This window comes from Schistocerca serialis, chromosome 6 (genome assembly GCF_023864345.2).
Source record: "Schistocerca serialis cubense isolate TAMUIC-IGC-003099 chromosome 6, iqSchSeri2.2, whole genome shotgun sequence".
Taxonomy (NCBI): domain Eukaryota; kingdom Metazoa; phylum Arthropoda; class Insecta; order Orthoptera; family Acrididae; genus Schistocerca; species Schistocerca serialis.
This window is the reverse complement of record NC_064643.1, coordinates 242,145,717-242,151,716: the sequence shown is the minus strand read 5'-3', so window position 1 is coordinate 242,151,716 and position 6,000 is coordinate 242,145,717.

The following is a 6,000-nucleotide window of genomic DNA, read 5'->3' as shown; positions in this document are numbered from 1 at the left end:
AGGAGGTACTGAATAGGATTGGGGAGAAGAGACGTTTGTGGCACAACTTGACTAGAAGAAGGGATCGGTTGGTAGGACATATTCTGAGGCATGAAGGGATCACTAATTTAGTACTGGAGGGCAGCGTGGAGGGTAAAAATCGTAGAGGGAGACCAAGAGTGAATACACCAAGCAGATTCAGAAGGATGTAGGTTGCAGTAGGTACTGGGAGATGAAGAAACTTGCACAGGATAGGGTAGCATGGAGAGCTGCATCAAACCAGTCTCAGGACTGAGGACCACAACAACAACAAATGATTCTCCGTGTTCTAGCTGCTTTAATCATGAATCGTGTTTTACAATAATCTCTCTTTCCGTCAATTATAAAAATGACTGTTTCCATTTCTGTACATACATTCGTAAACAAGCGTTAATCATTGAACGGTTGGGTCGCAGAGTCATGGTAAAGACGTTTAGATTCGCGAATGATAAACGCAGAAAGTCACCTCCTCCTTCCCACAATCTCTGTGATCAACGCTGTATGAGGGATTAGTAGCCTCAAATAGTACTGCGATCTCAATGGATTTTAATTTTAGCATAATTCTGGTTTTTTTTCTCTTCTTCTTTCCCCTGTTGTTGCTATCTTTGAGTAACTGTATTTTTTCATTTAGTAATTGAAGTTTATTTTTATACAGGGTGAAGAAAAAATTCCGCATTTGGAGGTCGGCATTTGAATCCTTATACGAATCCGGGAAAAAAGGTTATCTGCAAAACTAGTCCCATGTGATTTTAAAAACGAGACTCTGACAATGGTCGAACTATGAGCAGCGTGGCCAAGAATGGATAACATGAAATCGACTCTGTCCTATTAGCTCAGTGAGGCACAGCAATGCCGTGGAGAACGGATATGCTGACCCGCCAGTGCTTCAGTAGCGTTCGCGCCAAACAATTCTTAGGTTAAAGCATCAAATTGTATTCAGTGTACAACTCCACAATGCAATATCTTGTGTATTTCTTTCTGTTACTGTTACCTTTATTTAAACATTAGCACGTAATGTGAACTTCTTACATACGTAAACAACCACTTTGTTTTGTCCATAACACAGAACAAGGTAACAGAAAATAATATTGGATGCAATGAGCCACAAAACGCACAATAATTTTCTATGCACAATAATTCGCTTCTGTAGGTTTTACATCCAGGCTACCTTCACAGATCCGGTACGAACACGTACGAGCAACCTTCACTCTAGAGAAGATGTTCAAAGCGACCACGTTTCATTTGCAGACACTTCGCCACTCGCTAGTGCATGCTTTGCAGGACACTACGCAACACACCTGCATCCAGCGTTGTTAAAACGGCATGAATACGAGCTTTTAGGTCGTGTAAATTCATGGATGGAGTAATATAAACTCGATACGATAAGTGTCCCCACAAATAGAAATCTGGTGGATTAAAGTCTGGGAAACGTGGAGTCCAGAACATTGAATCTCCACTACAAATCCATTTCCCTCGAAACGCTTCATTTAACTAGTTAACGAGCAGACGTTCCAAAGTGTGAAAGTGCAACATCATGCTGAATTCATAGCTGCCGCCGAGTACCAAATGGAAAGTATTATACTACTTCAGGCAAACTATTGAAAAAAAGTACGATACAGGGCACATTGAGCTTGTTAGGCAATAGGTAAGGGCCCGAACGCACTCTTCACACGATTACAACGCACGCGCTTAAACCAAAGCTTGCCTGAGAGCCACGCTCACGGATAACATGTAGATTGTGTTCCGAGCAGTAATGGTTGTTGTGGAGATGAAAAGAACTCCACGAATCAAGCTAAATTTTTCAGTCCATATCATATTATTTACGAAATGTTCGTGACCTTCCACTTGGTACAAAAGCTGAATTTGTCGAATGCAGTTTTCTGGCCGCTGGTATTAAGTAGCGTGTAATGACATGGGTACAGGTTCTTCATTATGCTACACTTCAACGACCATTGTTTGATATATCTGGAACTGCTGACATACGCATAAGTAAAAGCAGCAGCAGTTAGGGTTGTAGGATGCAATCTGCACAAAAAGTGTATCAACGTACCCATCATTTGTGTGCTCCATCGGGAAGCTACCGTACATGAAGCTGACAGGACCAGTTACGGTTTTACATTGCGCGATTAGTAGACACATGCATACAGTTGAATGGATCCCACTGTCACGTGATGCGCTACTGTCATATGACAAAAGATGTCCTGTTTACAAAGGGCGAGAACTAGGGAACGGACATCTAAAAAGATAAAAGAGGAACCTGATGAGAACTCGAACCATAGCTCCATGGTGAATGTGAATTAGAGCCTCCAGTGGTATACTCATGTAGGCACGAGGGCAAGTACAGGAGTGCGGCGTTGTTCATCCTCCTCTGTACATTCCAATGCTCTCCATGGCGAGACAGTGTTCCCAGCTCCTCGTTTTCGTACACGTGCTTTCAAAATACACCCGATCTGATTTTGCTAGATACACTTTTGTCTTGAATCTCGATGAGGGATTCCATGGCGACCTCCTAGTGCGGCAATTTTTCTTCACACTGTGTAAGTGGTTCAAGTGGCTCTGAGCACTATGGGACTCAAGTTCTGAGGTCATTAGTCCCCTAGAACTTAGAACTAGCTAAATCTAACTAACCTAAGGACATCACAAACATCCATGCCCGAGGCAGGATTCGAACCTGCGACCGTAGCGGTCTTGCGGTTGCAGACTGCAGCGCCTTTAACCGCACAGCCACTTCGGCCGGCCTCACTGTGTAAGTAATTATTGTAATTAGTACACGCAAAGATCAACAATAAAATTATGATTGCAAATATCTTATCAATAATTTCTGAACATTTCAATTCTTTTTGGCATGAATCTAAAAGTCAAAGCAACATTTATGATGACTCAGTAAGTTAATTAAGTTTTCGTCATACCGAGTTATTATCAAGAACAATATAACACCTATACTAATAGTAATTCTGCAAACAGTCATGTCTGTTTGTTAGTCTTTGAACACACTAATCTCCAAAACTACTACACGTATTTTCATAGGGTTTCCGCAAGTAACATGATAGTCCTGTCTGCAAAGAATCGCTGTCGCGGTAAGAACTAATTATGTATGAAAGTGGTGGGTGTGGGTGTGAAAGAGAAGTGTATGTTACGACGCGCGAATAGTCAGTTCTGATTCATCCAGTATTTGAGAAGGAGATCACTTAGTGACTTGCAATGAATTTAGCATATAATTTCATACCTTTACGAAACTGTTTCTCGCTGTCTCCCTCCACAGAATGAAAGATAAAAAGTTTCTCTCTTACTACATTCCGCTGTTTATTTTCTTATCAGGCAAGACGTGATTTATTACTTCATTGTCCGCCCCCGGTAGGTGAGTGGTCAGCGCGACAGAATGTCAATCCCTAAGGGCCCGGGTTCGATTCCCGGCTCGGTCAGAGATTTTCTCACCTCAGGGACTGGGTGTTGTGTTGTCCTAATCATCCTCATTTCATCCCCATCGACGCGCAAGTCGCCGAAGTGGCGTCAAATCGAATGACTTGTACCAGGCGAGCGGCCTACCCGACGGGAGGCCTCAGTCACACGACATTTACATTTACATTACCTCATTACTACTGACTGTATTCGAGACATATTTTGCTGACAGTTTTCACATATCCCGCTGATTGTATCCACAAAATTTTATTAGACGACACGTAGTTTAGGATATATGACGTAATAAACAGTGAGATGCGTTAGAAACAGCCACGTGATGCATAAGGTTTAAATTTGTTGTTACTAACACGCTCAACTAATTTAGTTAAAATTTTGTAAGTGGATAGCTTGACCCTGAGGATGACTGTAGGCTAATTAAGATAGTGTGCAGTACAAGATACGTATTAATTTAAAGACTATTACATGAATTTGTGAAAATATTAATTTTTTGAATTTTGAACTTCATCACATTCATGAAAATGCTTTTATTGGATGATACGTAATACGATCCAAAGCAATGAATAGAAGGCTTATACAATGTTCAGTGTGTTTAATCCATACTTCCACACTGCTTCAGTAGCACAGTGTATAGTTGCGCACTCCTGCCCATGCCCCCCCCCCCCCCCTTGTACACAGTGCCAGGTAGCGATGCTATACATGCTGACGCATGATGCGTTGGGATAGCCTGGCCGGGGGGGAGTGGGGAGCACATCATGAGCTGTGCTTACCCACACAGGCAGACACGTGATGGCAGCTGATGTTGTCACATGGACAGTAGCTTAATTACCGCCGCTCATTATAACAAAACTACTTCTATACGAGCTCAGCCATGGGTAACAGCTAGTACTACTAATACATTTACCTTTTTTTGTTTTGTTTTCATGATTTGACTACATCTGACGTGCATGTTGTTTCAAACTGAACTTTTATAAACATCACTGAATGTCCTTAAAAGTTCTATTGTATTGTATTATATGTTAGCTGGGGGCCTAGAAATCAATGAGAGGCGCCGTCCCCGCTGCAGCCGCAATGGCCCGCAACCCCACGACGACTACCGCAGTCCACTTCATCCCTCCGCCACCCCACACCAAACCACTCCTTCACGGTTATTGTGCGGTTTGGACCCCGGTGGAACCCCCGCCCTCTCCCCCTCCCTCCCAGGGAACGTCCCACACCAGATGAGTGTAACCACTACGTTTGCGTGGTAGAACATGTTTGCACAGCAATCGCCGATATAATATAGCTGAGGCGGACTAAGGGGAACCAGCCCGTATTCGCCGAGGCAGATGGAAAACATCCTAAAAACCATCCACAGATTGGCCAGCTCACCGGACCTCGACACAAGTCCGCTGGGCGGATTCGTGCTGGGGACCAGGCGGTCCTTCCCAGTCCAGAAAACCGTGCGGTCTAACACATGGCTAACCAGGCGGGCTGAATAAAAGTTACTTTCAAATGGTTGAATCTTAGAGGTCAAATATAAACTGAAGCAAATTTAGCTGCAATTTTCTCATTACGAAACCAAACGAAGATTTGACAACTTCTATACAAAATTTCAAATTTGATGAACAGCTTTGTAGCAAAAGCCTGTATATAAAAAAAACTAAAGTTATTATTCTTGTTGTAATTACCATACGGACTTTTGAAGAAGTATAAAAATTATCCAAAGCTATATTTATTTATGCAAATATTGCACAAGTGTTAATATTCATTTCGTTAATGCAAATTAGAAGCAAGTTTGGGAATTCCAAATTTGCTTCTCCATAGTTATTTTATTTCTACCACAGACACATGAGAAGTGCAGTAATTATGAAATTTATCGTTATCTCAGATATAAATAATCATTCCCATTTATGAAGGTCTGGAGATAATGAAATATACGTTAATTTATCCAAAATATAAATACTCTAGGCTGTTAAATCAGATATAAATTATTAAAAGAAGGAAAAAGACGAAACTGTGTCAGGATATGATAACCAGTTTAAGGTATGTGCTGATATTGTGCTTGTTATTTGTTAACAAAGTTACCCAGTATGATAAGTATTACATGTTGTAAACATTCTTTGGTGATTCATGAAATTCTAATTGGTACATAACTGTTTGGATTTATGAGTTGCTACCCAGTACTCACTAGGAGAACTAGTAGTAGAGTCTACTCGACGATAAACGGTGGAGGAAAACAGTAGGTACCAAAAAAATGTAGATTAGTAGTGTGCTGAGGATTCTGAGTTACCAGAATTAAATTTCACTCTAATGCACTTCGCTACTCCGACATCTGGCGAGCGATTAACACAAAGACGCGCAACCGCCACAATCAGTCTGTATTAATTTACTAGCATTGCCAAACGATCTTTCTTGCCTTCCCGAACATTTTTTTTTGGGAAATAACGTTTTCGTTCAGATCCCACAGTTCTCGTATCCCGGCTGCCTGAATGTAAAGAGTTTGGCGCAGATAGCGGGCAAGACAAACAGTGATGGACCGTCGGGATCTCGTGTTAATGGTTCAAATGGCTCTGAGCACTATGG